The sequence below is a fragment of the Haliaeetus leucocephalus genome, unplaced genomic scaffold (genome assembly GCF_000737465.1).
Source record: "Haliaeetus leucocephalus isolate CR32 unplaced genomic scaffold, Haliaeetus_leucocephalus-4.0 Scaffold151, whole genome shotgun sequence".
Classification (NCBI taxonomy): domain Eukaryota; kingdom Metazoa; phylum Chordata; class Aves; order Accipitriformes; family Accipitridae; genus Haliaeetus; species Haliaeetus leucocephalus.
Window position 1 is genome coordinate 69,443 of NW_010972587.1, and position 20,098 is coordinate 89,540.

The window sequence follows — 20,098 nt, forward strand, 5'->3', positions numbered from 1 at the left end:
TAAAAAAAAAAAAGGCTTGGCAGTTAGACTGAGGCGAGAGACAATAGTAAGCCATGCCCCTTTCTTAAGGCACATGGCTGGTGTCCCCCACCCTCCCCTCAGGGCTGTAGTTTCTCTGTTGCGCCGTAGAAGATGGCTAATAAAGAATTATCCTTGGCTATTGAATGAGCCCGTTCAGCCACCCAGGAAGTATTTCAGCCTCGCATCGCCCGGCTGTATTGCATGCGACTATTGTGCCGAGGACAGCGCCAGTGGACCCTGGCTGGAGCCACCAGCGCTTCCAGACCCTCGAGTTTCCTCTCCTTGCCTAGCGTTTTCCCCTCTGCCAGCGTCTTGGTGGAAGAGGGGGTGGGAAAGTAGCGGCATGGGCGATGGGGTGTGGGTCTCATGGTGCACATCCTTTTCTTCTGGGTGCTGTCGGGGAGTATATTGCATAATACACAAATTGCAATAAATCCAAGCTTTGAGGATGGCCACAAACCTGAAATGCAGCCTTAAAAATCTATGTGACACTCGAACTCTGTTTATTAAATTGAGTGGGGTGGACCTTCCTTGATGCTGCCTGCGGTCTGTGATGTGTGGAGACGGACTGTCCCCATATGCAGGTCCGTGGGCTTCAGGAGCCCTCCTGCCCCATGCAAGGGCTGGGGACCTTCAAACTGAGGTGTCTGAAATGGGGTGGGAGGAACCACTCCTCAGCTGTTCAAAGATTTGTTGACTTTCTGTAATTGCACAGTATTTTTTCCTCTTACTTGATCCTGTGAGGTCAAATTTTCAAGACAATTCTTGGAGTTTTGTTGGGTTTTTCTTCTCTTAAGAGGAAAGAGAGAGGTTTTGAGTTTTATTCTTCCTAAGCTTAACTTCTTGTGAAAAATACCTGTCACCAGTGAAAGTGGTTTTGGGTCCAGGAAGGGATTTAGTCTTGAAATAAGAGACCTGCCAGATAGGTGGGTAGTGAGGGGTCTTCTCTGAGCTGGCAGGTAGGCCATGCTTCAAGTGTCTGTTTGACATGGGCAGGGCTGAGACAGCAGTCATGTAGCTGGTGGATTCACTGCCATTGAGCCCTTGGAGGATTGGTGCTTCTGCCTTTATGTGGAGCTGGTGTAGATTTGTCTTGATCACGGAGCAGAAAAAAATGTTCAATATCCTAAGCTCTTTGCAGAACCTGCAGACTGTTCTTTGCCTCCTCCTAACATGATTGTTACAGGCTGAGCCTTTATTAACTACAGCCAGTTGCTATATAAGCCATTCTTTTCTTTTGAATAATGAAGAAAAAATACCATGCTCTTCAGCTACATATATTGGATTGTTTCATAAACAACAAAGATTAAGGTAGAAAGCACCTCTGAGAACTTGGCTCTCCTTTGGTGCCATGGTCCCCCGTCATAACTGCAGAGGGAGGTGGCATTTGTAAACATAGCTTAGTAAGAATTCTGACTTGCTTTGCTCCTTTGTGGTGGTCTGGGGAGTGTACAGTCTGGTCCCAACTGTCTCGCCTGAATTGTTGATTAGCAGCTGTTTGAAAAAGTATGCTGGGCTAGAAATTGTAGCCAGAAATGCTTTTCCTTTAACCAGCATCACTATAGCTGTATTTCAGGTGGCAAGAACTGTCTGTACTAAGACATAATTCTGCTTGATGCTAGCTCAGTGATACTGTAACAAAGTAGTGATACCATTGTGTGATATCTTGAAAATCTTTTTGATATTGGGGGGTTCAAGGGCTAAGGAATCAGTCCTAATTAGCCAGCAAGGTAAGTTTAAGGGAATGTAAATGCAGGAAAGGCAGGTCCGTGTATACTACCTGGAATTTCATACATTAGGACAGGAGAAAGGGTGTGGCCAGAATGCTTTCACTGCTTATGATTTCTGGTGTTTGCAATGGCTAGCTGATTTCTCGATTTCTCACTGCTGACATGTTTAGTTGCCTGAAGGATGTGGACAATTTAACAGCAAACTAGCCATTTGAGGTCCTCTGGACAGGAGTGTGCAAAGGGGTGTAACACCACATACATCCCTTGCCTTGTTATGAGATTGCATTGAGGCTAGCATGCTGAACACCAGTGTTAGTGATTCAGAAACCATACGACTGATGTGTGCATTTGTAAATCCTGTTGTAAGAGGTCTGAATATTGATACTGGAGAAAAGAGGGGCCTCTAATGTACATGACTTGTAGGGTATGTATATGGTGCCATATTTGGAAATGAGGATTTAACAGTGCCATTCTTCACATAGCTTTTCTGCTCTTAACTCCTCAAATAGGAAGCAGTAACAGATGTTAATTGTTCTGCCTGGTTCTTGGATGGTGTAAACTGACATCTTCTCCTTGGACTTTTAGCAGTATCAGTAGCTTGGCTGTTGCTTTAGTGGAGGTCATACAGGAACAGTAGAAAGCCTGCAAATGTTACCTGTTTGTCAAGCTGAAGTGGACAAGGTACTTCTGACTTGCTGGGCAGAACATCTTATTGCACATTTTTTTGCAGCATCCCTGTTCTTCAGCCTAACTTCTGTCAAGAACTATCCCAATTGTAACAGTAAGGGAATTGTGTTCACTTCCCTGCACAGCATATAGAAAGCAGAAGGAAATTTCTTAAGGGTGTCTTAATGCTAAAGTTAGATCTGTCTAGATGGATACCTATACCCATTGTTTTGGGGGATGTAAGGATATTATGATGACATAGGTACCTTAATTTCTAGACAGAAAGGCATGTGGTAAGTATTGCTTGCTTCTGTAACTCTTACTCGTTGGAAGTGAGCTATCTTGATATGCTGCAGTTCCAGTATGACCTTGTTACTTGATAATTTTGCTGAAGCACCTACTTCTCAGCAATGTTTTGCTTTCTAATTCAAAAGCTTAGGAAAGGCATCGAGAGCTTGTTTATTCAAGAACACTTTAACAGTTCTGAGGAACGATTTATATTATTGTTAAAATGGCTCAGGCAATGTGCCTTGTAGACTTTTTGCAGACTGTATTGGATTACTGAGTAAAATCACTTCTTAAAATATCCCTCATCATCCAGACTATCAATTGTACATGTTTTTTCTGAAGAACATGATAATTTTATAGGCCCTGTGAAATCATTAGAGGTAGGTTGCCTACCAACCTTGCAACTGGGGCGGGGGATATGACTAGAGCTAGAAAGTGGAGGGAATCCTGTTTAAATGAGCCACAGACTGGTGGTGTAGTTAGGAGTTGAGTTATTAACTTTCTGATATGTGACCCTACTTAGATTTATACACAGCATTTCTTAACTCAAAGCTCAGTTGACTGTAGTAGCCTATTATTATCATACCTTTTGTGTTCTGAGGACCAGCTGTTCCTTGGTACTACTGGTAATGTCAAGTAGCATCTGTTGATAAACTTACTAAGCAGTCCACAGTAGCGAAGAAATACAAGAGCATCCTCTGATGTCCATGTGGGTGTCTCGGGTATGGTAAAGGGCTGAGCTAGTGAGATCTTGAATACCTGCCTCCCTTCAAAAGTTTATCCCTCTGGAGAAGAAATGTGTAGTAGTAGCTAGCAGAGGATCGGGGATGCTGCTCAATAATAGCTTTCAGATCATTCAAGTGTTAAACTGGCATGTTTACCTTCTTAAGACTTGTAACTGGCCTTCCATGTGCAGGAGAAGTGTGCTTTGAAGAGGTAAGCATTGTGCTGACTGATATCTGGGCCTGTCTATTCAGTGAGATCCTCTGTATGGTTTGAACTGTTGAGGGTTGTTGGAGTTTGTCTCTCGGCCTTCCTATGAAACTGCATCTCTAGCTGCAAAGCACTGAGGGAAGACCTACTTAGATGCTTCCTTTTTCCACCTTCATGTTCCAGCTGGAAGTGACTGAGTGGAAATATAAGCCCAAAAGCAGCTTTGTGAAGGGAGACACTTCCCTAAGATCAGTGTTTGCGCGGTCTTCAGAACAAAATACTCCTATTTCCCACCAGAAACAACTTGTTAGCACTCTATTACATTGCCTAATTAATTTTTATGGAAAATGAAAATTCTAATTTGTGAAACTGAACTTTGGCTTACTTCAGATTAAAACAATCTAGAATTAAAACAACAGAAGCCTTTCTGAGTTCTGAAATACAAATTGGGTTGATGTTTTAGTAAACTAACCTGATAACTATTTTGAGAAAAATCTTTGTAATGAAAAATTTGGTGCCTTGGATGATGCCAGAATTCTCAAGTTTTACTTTGAAAAATTCTGGTGAATGGATGCCAGTTTCCAAAGTTCAAGTTTATCAAGTGTAGTTCACTAGAAATGTTTCTGATCAAAGAACTTGACCACAATGAGTTTTGTTTTATACAGAAAGGATATTGTTCTCCGTGCTGTTTTTCAACTGGAGTTACACATTGTTCAAGTGATAGGCTAATGAAGGATAGTTCCTTACCTTTTTTCCCCACTACTCTCTTCCTGCTCTGTGATCCTTCCCTTCAGAGTACAAACTTCAATTGTCCAGGTAAATGTTAATGAGTTTGTAGCTGGCTATGCAGCTGGAAGGGATATCTGCAGGTTTAGTTAGTTCAGTCATAAACTGAACAATCTTTTTTTTTTTTTTTTTTCAACCTACATATTCAGTACTCTTATTCTTCTCATGGCTTTCTTGGAATGAAAACTAAGGAACTTGTTTTAGTTCAGTGCTGTAAATAGCCAAATTATTTGGGGGGTGGTGGGAGCCCTACAAAAAGCCTACTTCCCAGAGGTCATGACTGAGGAACTTCAGCAGTTTGGGCCTCTTAGTCTTTCTATGTAACTACAGAAAAAAATGCCTTTTCTTGGTACCTTTTTGAAAATATAGCTGAGAGTCAGGAAAGTAGACTTTTTTCCTGGTTTGACCACACACTGCACCTGGTGTCTCCCAGCACTGCAGTGAAACTACATTTATTATTTTACTTGAATTTAAAGGTGAATAAAGCCCTAATTGCTACAGCACACATAAAAGGACAAGCAATGAATGGACTGTCTGACCACTGGTTCTTTCTGGCAATATGGCAATCATAATGCATACTTAATGTGTATGTTTTATGTATACCTGTGCTTTTTTTGTTAGTCTCTAAGAAAGCTTTTACTCGCCTCTGACTCAGAAGCAGTTTGGATCCTTTTACGATCACTTCTTTGGGGCTTTTTCTCCTTTCCAAGCATACTTTCTGTGCCGTTTCGCTGTTGCAGAGCAATGCTCTAAATCATGCTAAGGTTCATTTAATTTCCTGCCATTATATTTTATTGGTCACTTTTTTATGAACTGAAGTCCTAGTTGCTAATAAAATTAAACTTACAGGTTTGAAATGGCTGCAGTAAGACAGAATGGGATTTGAATTTCATCTCATTTTCTGCCTCAAACTTCACTTGGGTTAGGTTTTGCCCTTTGTGAAAACTGGTCTCCTTGTCAGTCAGAGGTGATGGATGGTGGCACTGGAAAAAAGTTGGTCAGTGCTGTTGAGATGGGATAAGAAATCCTGTGCTGACCATACACAGCCTATTAGAAATCACTGACTAACTTGACAGTGCAGCACATCTAATCTTTGGTTTGGATAGGGCTGGACTTGGGGGAGAGCACAAATGGAGACAGGCAGGTGTCAGTGGAACTCCTGTGGTGCTTGTTCTTCCCTTTATCTTTTTTTCCAAGCCCTTGCTACATCTAGCTGTCATGCTATCCCACATCTAACCTTTCTAGTCTCCCTAGTGGAAATTAGTGCTACCTTAACTTGTATTAATCCGTATTAGAGTCTAATCTACTCTTCTGCTCGGCTTTCATGGAGCAAAATAGGCTTTGGAGTGTGGGGGTTTGTTTTTGTGTGTGATCGATTAGTCTAAATGTGTACCAGGGCTCCTTGTGCCCTGCCCTCTGCTCCCTGCAGGTTTTAGTCTCATGGCAGCATTTCCTCTGTGACTGGCTTCTCCCACTTTGCCGTTTACTGACCCGACCATCCTGGGACTGCCCTGTGCTCTCTGCTCTGAGCTATCTGGGCTGATCTGATCAAGTGCTGGCCATCTCCGAGGCAAGGCTGGCTGACCTTGCTGTGTGCTGGTCAGTCCAGGGGCTGCAAGTCATGAATAGCCTGTTCTGCCTGAAGTTACGTTATGTCTTTTCTGTCCCCACTTCTTGTCTCTTGGGCACCATGCCAAATGCCCTGAGGTTCAAGAGATTGTGGGGGTATGTATATATGTATGCATGTGGAGGAAGAGCAACAGCTGAAAACTGGAGGCAGTGGTTGAAGGCACAACGGCTGGTATTGCTGCTTGTGTACCACTAACAGGGATGAGGCTGGTGGGCTGTACAGTAGCAGATACTTGGGATGAAGCACAGAGGGCCATTGCCGAGAGCATGGGATCATCTCCTGGGCAAGAGACAGAGCTGTCTGCACAGGAAGACTGCTTGCTGCGTGTATTTTACATTACCAAGACTATATCTGGCACCAAAACCAAAGGAGTTGGTTATCACTGCTCTTTTTCCTTTGTTTCCTAGACTTAAACAACTGCAGGCTGTTCAGGCAGTTTGTATGGCGGCTTGGTCCTGTGGGAGTGCTCTAAGACAAACAATTCACTTTGATCTGTTGTAATGGGAGCGGTAATCCTGAGGCACCACTTCCTCAGGAATCTACTGTTTCTGCAGCTTGTGGAAGTTATCTTCTGGCAGACACAGAAGTGTGTCACAAGTCAGTTATAGCCACCTGGTAGGCTAAAGGTGGTGTATTAAGTTTTACCTATGCTCTGCCCACTAATCCATCTTGTCCAGGCAAAACGCTGGTATTCTCAAGCCATTTTCAATTAGCTACAGCTTAGTAACTGAACAAGGAAAATCTCTTCAATAGCCCCTTCCCTGTCCTCTCTTCACATCACTATTTCTTAGGCATATACCTGTATGAATTTTGAGATGCAGTATTCAATCTTGCATCATACAACCCACTGGGAACCTGGATTTTACCTGGAGGTGACTGTTTAATAAATCCTGAGATTGAGATGCAATCACTTTATGGAAAATGAAGAATGTTTTGGAATTAACCCCAAGTAAATCTAATGTTCTGTTTCTAAGAACTGGCTTGTATGTAGGCATGGCCATGACTTTGTATTACTCTCTGCTAGTCAGTGAGTGCAAACATTATAGTGAACAGTTTGTCTTCTCTAGAAGGAGAAAACGCTTGGTTTAGTTCATGGCTGCACAATAAAATAATCCTAGCTCTAGGTGCATGTTAATGAGGTAGGTGTTGCAGGTAGGAAGAGAAGGTGTTCTTCATAGTCTTTCACTTGAAACATTTGGGCAAGAAAAGGGCCCAGCCTCCTACATCAGAAAAATCTCTAGGAAACAAACACCAGCAAAACTGCTAAATGGTCTCAGAAAATACTGTGGAGAAAGTGTATGCTTTATGATTTGACTCTGTAATAGTCATATCTGTGAAATGAGTTAAGGATGACCTGTGTCATTAACTTCTAACTCTATACACTGCAGGACAGTGCAGTTAATCTGGTTTTAATGAAGTCCCTCTGAAGGTGTGTGGGTACTTGATCTGCATTTACCTTGATCATAGCATCTGAGGGGTTGCTTTTAGTTACGGAGTGGTGAGAAGAGAAAAAAAGCTTTTCTTTGTCTATTATTTTTCTAGAAGAAGTTTCAGTAGAACTTGCTTAGAAGTGTGATCATGGATTCATCAGTTAACACAACAAGTTAACAGGGATATTCTATCTGTTATTGACCGATAAAACCTGCTTGAGTTTCAGTTGCAACCTCCTGAGACTTCCTGTTACACATGTAGAAGTGCTGACAAGCAGGCAAGAGAGCTGTATTAGCATATTAACCAAAACGTTCTCAAAATATACTGGACATAAAATTATTTTTTTTATTGTGAAATAGATGTTACAAAAAATATAGTTAGAACACTTATGGTGTAGTATTTCTTGTTATTGGGAATAAAAAGCAAATGCAGCTGGCTTACCGGATGATGACTTCCAGGAAGTAATGATTGTAACCCTTTACATAATTAGCTGTTGTGGGAAATGTAACTGACTACTGCACATTCATGTAAATGGACTGTCCAGACTCCTTAACTGACTCAGTGCTTACTCATCTGCATTTCTCTGCGTGTACGATCTGCTAGCAGTTTGTTGGTGCTGTCTTGTGTTGGGAGTCTTCAAGATGCTGCTTTAGGTATCAGAAGTAGAGTGGTGCACACTTTTCGCTTTGCCCTGTCTGTGTGTTAAACTAAATAAGGAGATGTGCTGATCCCCTTTCACTTTCCAGTGTACTTTCTTGCATATGGTGAAAGAAACCAGTCTCTGCTGTTCTAGTTGGTTCCAGGGTATCTGCTTCCTGAAAATCACAGAAATCTGCTCATGTTTACAAAGTACAGAGTACAGCAGAAGTCTAGTAAGATTCAGTGATAGCTCTTGTATGGCTCTGTTCTTTCAACAACCTGTCCTCTTTCAAGCCTTGCTGTTCTCTGCTTTTGCCCTCTGACTTTTAAGACAAGATAGGATAAACAATCTAAAGTGTTAGGTCAGAGGCAAGATAAAATAAGTGTTTGTTCAGTACCAAGATGAGCAGGCATCAGAACCAAAACTTTCTAACTCAACAACTGAGTTACCATTTTAGAAAGTAATAGAGAAATTGAAAGGATTAAAAGTCACTTAATTATTTTTTTAATATTATAAAACAAGAAGATTTATTATTTTGCTTTTACTGCTGAAAAACCCAAAACTTTAGCCTTTCATTATTAACTTTTTTTTTTAAGATGCCAACTATCCAGTAAAAAAATCTTTTAGGAAAGATTATAAAATAGGATTGCCTGTGGTAACAGCAGACTGGACTTGATGATCCACACAGTCCCTTTCCTTAAAGTTTTATAATCCTGGTAGTTCAGGGCACTGTGTCAGACAGCTGTCTAGTGCCTCTAGTCATTGTTCTCCTTGCTTGCTAGATACACTGCAATACATGCCTCTGTACCAAAACACGTTGTGACTAGGTTGATAGGCATAAAGTTACTCTTATTCCTTTGACAGTGTTTATGCAGGCATTCAAAAGGTATATACTAAAAAGGAAAAAAGTTCTTACCCTTATTACAGGATACTTAACACACCAAAGTTGTTATAAGTGTTTAGATAGCACAGTGTGCTGTTCCTCTTGCAAATCACTAATTTGATGATTAGTGGAAAAGAAAGTATATGAACTCTTGTTCATAGGTCCTTGCGTATGTGGCAAATTGGTGTCTCTGCATTCTTGGCATAAATAGTGTCAGTTCCACGGAGCACCAGCTGTGTAATGGAAAGCTGGCTTGTTTGTTTTGTGTTGCAAAGGGATAACTGGTATGTTTAAGAGCTTGGTTTAAGTTAAGCGCTTGATTTAAGTTTAAGAACGTGACAACTCTGCTGTCTTTGCTGCCCAGCAGACTACTTGAGGTTAAGACCCAATGTCATAGGGTTGTGTGCGTTATGTTGCCTTTTTTTTAAGGCTGCCTTAATGTATTTGTGCCTTCCTAGTTTCCAAGTAACAGTGCATAGAATTAGTGAGATTCTTGTCATGACGGAAAATAGAACAAAAGCGTTAACCTCCTCAGATACCCTTGCACTGAAGTCACAGCCACGTGCAGAGTGGGACGAGCTCACCTGTGCAGAAGAGATGAAGGAGCCCAGTGCAGGTGGCAGGTCCCCACCTCCTAGGGGCTCCTCTCTCTCCTCCCAGGGTGCTGTGGAAGAGCCTGGTGGCAGCAAGTGCTGTCGTGCGTGCCTGGCATTGCTTCTTCCCCAGCAGCCTGCTATGAGCAGTCCGTGGGCATCTGCAGCTGAGCTCATCGGATTATCGTTAACAGTATTGTAATCCTTTAATTGCCAGCCACTTCTGATGCCATGATGTTGTAGTTGTGGGTCAAATACCGTGCTTCTTAAGCAGTACCCGTGGTATGGTGGAATACACTACTCCTTGCAAACTTGATCATATGGCCATATTGAGAAACAAGCAGCCAGGAGCATCTCGAACCATCCTGTTCCTTGTATTGGACTGAAGTTACTGACCTTCACTGGAGTCTAGACAGACAGCTCTCTGTCAACAAACTTGTTTAAGTCAGAACCTGTAAATTGGGAATATGGAATAACATGTTACTTTTTCAGGTTTCTGTTGGGCCTGGGAGGTTATGGGGTGTGAGAGTTGGGAGTTTTATTGTTTTTCCTCCAACCCTCCTTTGAGACTTCCGCCTGCTTCAGGTGTCTTCGGCCAAGGTTTTAATGCATTATCATGATAACCATTCTGAATAAAGGCACCTTAGGGAAGCATGATTTCTGGTCTTGTGGAGATGTTTCTGGTACTTTTAAGTAAAGGAAGAGTATGTAAATGTTAATGGAAAAACTGTGGACAAGAAAAATAGTCTGTATTTGAGCAGGGCTCCAGTGCTACTTCTACATGCTAACGTAGCAGAACAAGTGGAAGTGAATACTGAATTGTGTGTGGCTTTGGCTGATTGTACCTACATACAGAAAACTGGAGCACCTTTTCCTTATGAAACTGCTACTATGTCTAAAACAAAATCTAGGGAAGTATAGATATGTTGCAGTAGGCTGCATTTGAGGCATGCAGTACTGAGAGGCTGGTGAAAGAAAGAGCAAGGATAACTCTGACCACCAAAGACCAAGTAGCTAATATGCATAAAATTTGCTTAGCAGCTTTTGCCTGTCTTTCAGAACATCTCTGGGAAACCTGTCTGGACAATCCCTGATAATTGGTTTGATAATGCTGAACAAGAAAATCCGCTTTTTCATATCAAAAGGGCAAACTCAATGAAAATAAGAGCTGAAGTGCAATTCCTCCAATAGGTACCACCCTGACTAGCAAAGTAGTGGATTACTGGTGAGAGGGGATGGGTTGGCAGAGGGGTTGTTCAAAGAGATACCAAGTGCATGCGTTGCTGGTGTCCCACCAGCCAGTTCAGTATAGCTCTGTGTCATTCCCTGGTGGTTGCAGAATGGCTTCTGTGTAACGGGGGAGGTCTCTGCTCAGGCTTTTCAGGCTACAACAGCAGTTTTCACACTCTTCCATATAGGCTCAAAGAGGCTTAGGGTGAAAAATATCCCATGGGATTAAATCCGTAAAAGAACTCTAGCTCCTGTGTTTGCCTTTCACATGGCATGTTTAGTTCCTCTTTGGCTGCTGTCTCTCTTCAGAGGTGTCTGTGGGTATGTTTATGTGACTGCATATACAGGCCTACATGTTTATTCTGCAGACTGTTTGCAGGAGTTATAATTTGAAACACAGCATCTCACTATCATAGTTCCCTTATTTATAGACCAGTAACTGCCTTGCCTCCAGCTGGCAGAGGCAAGAGACAAGTGCTGGCCCCATCCATGCTGATGTCATCTGAGTTGCCACCAGAGAAGACCTAAAAATGTTAGCTGCTTTTGCTGAGCCGTGTGAAAATATGTATGAAATTGCACCATTAGTAATCTGATCAATGCATCCTTCCTAGTGATCAGAGTATTTGCATGAGGACTCTGGTTTCACACCTTGCTACCTTTTTCTTACTCAATTTTGAGTCTTGAATCCAGCTCTCCGACCTTGCAAGTGATTGCTCTGAGAACTAGGGAAGAGTTTTCTGGGGCAAGTCTCCCTGTTTTCTTGTTTGTTGAAGCTTTCCTGCTTTTTCTTAGACTTAATGAATATTTAATTATTTACAGAGTGATTATGAATCCATTGCATGGTAGACCAGTCACCTGAGAGATACAAGTCTCACTACGTATTCTAGCAAGTGTGTGTTCCTGCTCTACTTCTTTTTTAAAGAAATGGAAAAGGGGGAGGGCTGTAGAATTGCGATATTTGTGTGACCATTCTAAATTAAGAATGCTTACTTTATTAATCTGGAGGGAGAAGTGTTCGGAGGATACCTTATTTATTCATTGCATGTGGTCATACAGTATACTTGTAGATATTGGGCTTGGGTGTATTAATATGCCTATTCTTTACTTGTACTACTTCAGCTGGATGTGGTGAAGTCAGTTTGTTTGAACAGCTGTACGCAAAGTACTGTAGCTCAGAATCAGGCAAGAAGATGGAAATGATGGAAATGTCCAAATTCTTTTCAACTTAATTTAAAAAGGGGATTTAAGAAGACCCTTCAGGTATGTTTCTGAATTTGTGCACTGGCATATTTTGTGTTGGAAAGAACAATTTGTTCTTAGTTCTGTTCTGCACTCCACTCAGTTACCTGGTAATTTATCTAGCTATTCATTTGATTACTTTTTTTTTTTAATTGTAATTGACTGTTGTATTAAATGAATGGCTAATGCATCCTGAATCAGTAGCAGTTCCTACTGGATAAGAAGATGCTTATAAGCTTATTAAAGATACTGTAAATAAGGAGATAGCATATATATGAAGACTTAATAGAAACTTCAGTTCACTAACTAAGTATTTATATGTAATCTGTTGTTTTCTCAGCTCTAACATCTGACTTGCATCTTAGCATTGCTTGTGTTAGGATATTTGAAAGTGAATTTAATTCCAAATACCTTTTTTTTTTCTGACAACATCTCTGCAATTACTTTTTTCTCAGTTCATAAGGTACCAGTAGTATGTGAGATCATGGGATTAGCGATAACTACCTCTAGTTGAGGAACCTCTGCCTTGCTTGTAGGTCTATTTGGAAGGAGATTTTTTATGCTACAACTTGCACATTGTATAGTACAGTTGGGGATTCAGACCTGTTATTAGGATCATATGGGTCATTATTCCTATTACAGTGTGTTTATAACCTTGGAATTACCCCTTTGAATCTCATCTCAAGAGTCTGTGATTTTGGGAAGACATACCTCTTCTGTAGTTCTTGTGCAAATAGACCTGATTTAGGGGAAAAAAACACTTTTGGTCTCTCCTTCTCCCAAGTCTGGGACAAGACCCTGCTCTAACATGGGCAAGAGCACTTAATTTAAAGTGAAGAGAGATCTTAATTTCAGGTGACTGAATGCACTGACAAAAGTCCCCAGAAGTGACTGAAGATAGCCTTACTCAAATCAAAAAACTAAGTTCCGAGTTTCTTGTAATTTGATGCAGACTTCACAACACTGAATGAGTATTGATGAAACTGGCATTTCCATTTGTGAATTTTACTTTTCCTGTAATGGCTAAGATTTTTGCCAGCATCTGGTAATTAGTCAGTCTCCTTTACTTTTATCTTGTGGTTTCCGGAGTGGTGAGGTGGGCCTTGCTGAAGCAGTGCCCCACATGGATGGGGTGGAGCTGGAGCTGGTAAGTGCTGCTGAAACTCCTCAGTTGTGGATAGACATGTCAATTCTCTCTAATGAGCCTTGGCTACAGGAAAAGCTTGATACCTACTGCTGTAAAATTTCAGTCAGTTAAAGCATTAGGCTTTCTAATGTGTTCAGTGCTCTGAATAGTTGCTAACAATTGCAGGGCTGGAGGGATGAATGAAGTGGTATTGCTCTTACAAGCAGTATAGTAGCTGCCGTGTGTGTCCTGTTAAGCACAGCCTTGTTTACTTTACACATATGAATTTGTTGACCTCACCAGAGCTCTTAACCTTCCTACGGCTACTAATCTCCATAAATGTCTGCAGGATTGGCCTTAATTTTGGCATGGAAATATGCAAACTGAATGAATCAAGCTGTGAGTCATCGTTTTTTACAGTAAAATATTCTGACCCAGTCTCACAGTCCACATGCCCATGCTTCGGGAATCCTGACGTCTTAAGTGTAGCAGAGACTGTTCTGAAACAAAGGAAATGTAATGCAGAATATACTGAACCAAAGCCAGAACTATCGCTTGATTCAGATGCAGCTCTCAAAATTAATGTAGGTTGCGGACAGGATTATGCACATGTTACAGAATGTTTCAGTAGTGCTCAAGATGCCTTGTGAAAACTATACTGGAGGTGTTTTCAATGTACTGAGTATTGTTTTCCTTTTTTTGCATATAGCTTAACCAAAGTATGGTACAATAAAATAAACTCACTTTTAAAATTTATTGGAGGCACTGAATTGTGGAGCTAATGCAGATAAATGATGTGAACGTCACTTTCACGTCTGCACTATAAAATGCAATAGCAAAAACATAGTAACCACAAGGGTCTTTTTGATATTTTAATCTTTTAAACCTTTGAAATGTTGGTGTGCTTGAAAGGGCTTCTAAATCCATTGGTTAGTCTGCACTGTCTCGTATTCTGTTCAAAATCATAGCAGATAAAGGAAGAGTGATCAGAAAGCTTAATGCAGTCAGAGTGTCATGACCTGTTATGTAAAGCAACATTTGGCAGGGCCTTCCCAGCTGCTGTAAATGAATGTTAACAGCATTTAATCGTCTGCTTTCACTGTCTTTATTATGTAATCTGAATATTTATGACCCTATTAATATGTTTAGCTGTGAAATTGCAATATTGATGGAATGAAGGTTCCACAGAAGATTGAACGAGGAGAATGATTTTTGCCTCATGAACAAAAGTTGTGTTAATATTAAAAGGCTTTGAGTTCATATTTCAAAGTTTGCTGAATTGCTTTACAGATGTGTGTCACGGTTTAACTGCAGCCGGCAACTAAGTCCCACCCAGCTGCTTGCTCGCACCCTCCCGGTGGGACGGGGGAGAGAATTGGAAGGGTAAAAGTGAGAAAACTTGTGGGTTGAGATAAAGACAGTTTAATAGGTAAAGGGAAAGCCATGTGTGCAAGCAAAGCAAACCAAGGAATTCATTCCCCACTTCCCATGGGCAGGCAGGTGTTCAGCCATCTCCAGGACAGCAGGGTTCCATCACGCCTAACGGTGACTTGGGAAGACAAACGCCATCACTCCCAACGTTCCCCCCTTCCTCCTTCTTCCCCCAGCTTTATATGCTGAGCATGACATCGTATGATCTGGAATATCGCTTGGGTCAGTTGGGGTCAGCTGTCCTGGCTGTGTCCTCTCCCACCTTCTTGTGCCCCCCCAGCCTGCTCGCTGGTGGGGTGGGGTGAGAAGCAGAAAAGACCTTGACTCTGTGTAAGCACTGACTGCTCAGCAATAACTAAAACATCCCTGTGTTATCAACGCTGTTTTCAGCACAAATCCACAACATAGCCCCATACCAGCTACTGGGAAGAAAACTAACTCTATCCCAGCCAAAACCAGCACAATGCGGCATGCTATTTCCCTAAACATTGTCATAGGAGAAGCACTTTGGTGACAGGATAGTGTTGCTGAACATTGTGTGTGTCTGTGTGTGTATAAAACACAGAGCACTAACCAGAAAGAAGTGTTTTTTGTCTTTTTTTTTTTTCTCACTTTTAATGCAAGTCCCTGAATCCATAATGATGATTTCTGTAGCCTTGAACAAACATAGCAAACCTGCGGACCGTAGACCAGACTCAGTTTATCAGAATCACCTCATCCAGAGAGTTGCTCCAGGTAGGATTTTGGGGCAAGCTGTGGGCCATGTTGTTATTACAATGATTTTTTAATTTTTTTTTGGCGACCAAGATCTTGCTTTCTGCCCCACTTCCTCACGACCCTACACGTCTTCCTTCTGTTGTGACTAGATATACTGTTGTCTTGTAACCTGAAATGCATGTCACATAATTAGGGTATGTGTGCACCACATTGTGTGGCTGGGGACTGGTTGCAGATGGTGTTCCATTACTGAATGCACACTTGCCTGTATCATGATCGTACTTGGAATGTGTGGGAAGGTAATATGCTTGGTCAAGAGATGAATGAGGAGCTGTCATGCATTTCCCTTGGGAGCCTCTTAGATTTTGTTGTGCCCCCAAACAGAACTGAACACCACCATTTCAATAGACATCTGCAAATTTCTGACAAAATGATGTTCAGAGGCTTGACACTGTTGTGATCAGTGGCTCCCACCTATGGAATTTACAAGTGATGTTGATATCATCAGTGCTGCTTTATCATTCTGCAGGATAAATAGCTCAATTAGCTACAGGCTCATGTCTGCAGGTTGCCTACAAAAAGCTGAGCTGGAAGAGTAAGTTTTATATTTATTTTGAGTGAGATGAGGTTGTTGGTCACTTATCTTTGAGTGCAAAATCTATAGCTTGTCTGAAAGCTGCTGTCCTACACGTCTTGCCACTGATTACCAGGGCTAGAGTTTGAGAAATGCAGCTGTTTGCGGAGGTCCCTTTTATTTGCAAAAGTCTCATGGATAGTAGTAAGTATCCTGTGGTGTGTTCTGACACTATACCTAGTTCTGATTAACTCTGTCACTTAATGGTCTCTATTTCAAGCCTCTCCACAGTTCACACCTCGTGGGCTGGTACAGGAGGTAGCTGCACATGACTGTAAGTGTACAAAATGTTAGATATGTAAGGATAAGTGGGTGCAGGGTGTGGAGAGTTATAGTCAGGAAGAAAGTTTAGATTAATACATATTTTTTAATAGTATTTTGTCCCCAAGCCAGTTTGTTATAGTTAGTGCAGAGCTTCAAATGGACTCTCTTCCCTTGTGGGGATTAGATGTTTAAATATGTGGTGTTCTTCTGGGCAATAGTATTGAGCAGTCAAGTAAGGTTCATCATAGAACAAAGAAACCTTTAAGTAGGACAGGAGTTTCAATTGCATTATTTTTTGCTTTGTGTGAGAGAAACAATGGATGGGGTGGAGGAAGTTTGGAAGAGGCACATCTGTTTACAAAGTTAAGTGCTGAGTTTATTGTAAACCAGTAATTCTTACTTGGGAAGCTCTTAAAATAAGATTACCCTTCTCCACATCCCTGAGCATCTGAGTCGAGATATTTTAAGGAAATATTTTTCAACTTATTCAGTGGTTTGGTTTGGGGTTTTATGGCTGTCCTGGTTTCAGCTGGGATGTAGTTAACTGTCTTCCTAGTAGCTGGTACAGTGCTATGTTTTGAGTTCAGTATGTGAAGAATGTTGATAACACTGATGTTTTCAGTTGTTGCTCAGTAGTGTTTAGACTAGAGTCAAGATTTTTCAGCTTCTCATGCCCAGCCAGGGCACCTGACCCAAACTGGCCACCAGTGTACTCCATACCATGGGACGTCCCATCTAGTTTAGGAACTGGGAAGGGGGGGGCAGGGAATCGCGCTCAGGGACTGGCTGGGTGTCGGTCGGTGGGTGGTGAGCAATTGCCCTGCGCATCATTTGTACATTCCAATCCTTAATTACTACTGTTGTCATTTTATTAGTGTTATCATTATCATTATTAGTTTCTTCTTTTCTGTTCTATTAAATCGTTCTTATCTCAACCCACGAGTTTTACTTCTTTTCCTGATTTTCTCCCCCCTCCCACTGGATGGGGGGGAGTGAGTGAGCGGCTGCGTGGTGCTTAGTTGCTGGCTGGGGGTAAACCACGACAATGGCTCAATTCAATTATTCATACAGGAAGTACCTTTATTGCAATGTAAAATTAATAGCAATGTTTATACTGCTATCGTATTTTGGTTTTAGGTCTGGACATGCATTGTAATTGTTTTCTTCCCTTACTCATCTTTGTATTTAGTTTGTGTGATTTAAATACAATGCGGTATTTCCTTTAAACATGAACAACAACAATAAATCCTTTCTGGTCTGTTCTGGGGTGTACATTGCTCTGTGTTGCCAAGGCCTTGAAGTTAATAACATTCTGCGCAGTCTCAGCAAATTGCCAGTGTGCAATAAATTATAAAACTGAGACCTTTAAGAAATAGTATGTAGTAGCTTCAAGGGTTTCTTGATTTGTCTCTGAAATGACCTTTGGCAAAAACACAAACTATAGTCTCCTCTCCTCAACAGATGCTGGTAAGAGGAAGCCTAGCAGATTTGAAACTGGTTTTCTTTTGCACTGTCTTATCTAATGTTTACTGGCTTATTAGGAGTGATGAGACAATGGAATAATCTCCTGTCTTAAATGAGTGTTTTAAAGGAACACCTTAAAAAGATGGTTGTGATGAAGCTTTGGCCATCTGTCCTGTGCCTGTCCTCTGCAGCTTAAATGCCAAATCCAACAATGACAGAAGACTGCTGTTGTCTGGGAAACGATTGATTCTACTCCTTGTTTGGGTGCAAGAGCTCTCGGACATGGCTCAAGATAGTCCATTTCCCTAATTACCCATCTCTTTGGGTATTTACAGCCTCCTGCTCTTTCCTACCTAGTGAGTGCTTTCCAGAGCAAAATCCATAATGTCTTTTTAAAGGACCTAATCAAAACTTGCTAAATTCAGAAGAAAGCTACTGTTGACTTCACTGGACTTTTGGTCAGGCTTTTGGAGAAGAAAGGCATAGCTCTTTGCATTAAATAACTGATGTGATCTTCATTGGTCAAAATTTTATTTTGTGGGCTGTTCTAGAAATATAACATTCCAGTTTTATTGGGTGAACAGTGAATTCCATTTTAAGTGCAGAACACAGTGCATCTTAATAGTGGAGGTGCAAAAGATACTTCACAATAACAATATACTCGGAACTTGTTTAAATCTCCTGCCCTGACCCACACTTTGTGTCCCCTTTGCTGCATCCCATATGAGTAATTAATTTGCAGAATAAAGCTATTGTCCTCACTCCCCTTGGAACAACCTCAACTGGCATGTGGGATCCTTTACCAGGAAGGAGAGACAGGGACATTGTGTTGCATTTATAGAATGTGCTACTAAATGACTCTTCCTGTTGCCTGACTTGATCATGACTGGTACTTGTGTTTGTCACAAGGATCAGTACGGTAACCTCACATAACTCAAGAGTAGAAATTTAAAAGGGTCTTTTTTTCCTGAATAGCAGTTAGTGCCCATTGCCTCTTGTCCTTTCCCTGGGCATCACTGAGAAGATTCTGGCTCCATCTTCTCTCTTCCTCTCCTCTGTCCCCCATCAGATATTTTTACACATTGTTAAGATCCTCCTTGAGCTTTCTCTTCTTCAGGATGAACAATCCCAGCTCTCTCAGCTTTTCCCTGTATGTCAGATGCTCCAGTGCTTTAATCATCTTTGTGGCCCTTTGCTGGACTCACTCCAGTATGCCCAGTGTACTGGGGAGCCCAGAATTGGACACAGCGCTGCAAATGAGATCTCACCAATGCTGAGTAGACATGAAAAATCACCTCCCTTGACCTGCTGGCAACCCAGGAAGCTGTTGGCCTTCTTTGCCACAAGGGCACATTGCGGACTCATGTTCAACTTGATGTCCCTCAAGACTTTTTATTGCCAAGCTGCTTCCCAGCCAGTACTGTATACTGGCACCTGGGGTTATTCCTTTGCAGGTGTGGTACTTTGCATTTCCCTTTGGTAAACATCATGAGGTTCCCATCTGTCCATTTCTGCAGCCTGTTGAGGTCCTTTTGAATGGCAGCACAACCATATGGTGTATCACCTGCTCTTCCCAGTTTTGTATTATCTGTAGATTTGCTGAGGATGCACTCTGACCAATCATCGAGGTCATTAACGAAGATGTTAAACAGTACTGACCCCAGTATCAGCCCCTGGGGTACACCACTAATGACTTGCCTCCAGCTGGACTTCATACGGCGGATCACAAGCCTTTGAGACTGAGAGTTCAACCAGTTTTCAGTCCACCTCAGTGTCCATTCATCTAGCCCATACTTATATCAGTTTTTCTATGAGGATATTGTAGGGGACAGTGCTGAAAGCCTTAGTAAAGTCAAGATAGGCAACATCCACTGTTCTTCCCTCATCTGTCAAGCAAATCATCTCATTGTAGAAGGCTATCAGGTTAGTTAAGCCTGATTTTTCTTTCATAAATACATACTGACTATTTGAAATCACCTTCTTGTCCTTAATATGTTTGGAAATTATTTCCAGAATTACTTGCTGCTTCACCTTCCCTGGGATCAAGGTGAAATTGGCTGAACTGTAGTTCCTGGATCTTCATCCTTTTCCTTCTTGAGAATAGGAGTCACATTTGCTTTTTTCTAGTCCTCAGGAACCCCTCCCAATAGCTATGACCTTTTGGACATTATCAAGAGTGGCCTTGTAATGGCATTAACCAGCTCTCTCAGCATTCATGGGTGCGTCCCATCAGGTCTGGTGGACTTATGTATGTCCAGATTTGCATAAATGTTCCCTAGACTAATCCTCTTGTACCAAGGGTAAGTCTTGCTTGCTCCTGACTTTCCCACTGGTCTCGGGAACCTGAGATTGCAGAAGGCAAGTCTTGTCACTAAAGTCCAAAGTGAAGGTG

General features: G+C 41.7%; 1 protein-coding gene across 3 annotated transcripts in view; it reads left to right on the forward strand.

Annotated features, from left to right (window-relative positions):
- The window catches only part of SRGAP1 (SLIT-ROBO Rho GTPase activating protein 1), a 151,227-nt gene that overhangs the window by 318 nt on the left and 130,811 nt on the right, over positions 1 to 20,098 (forward strand). The gene's annotated exons all lie outside the window — the stretch shown is intronic.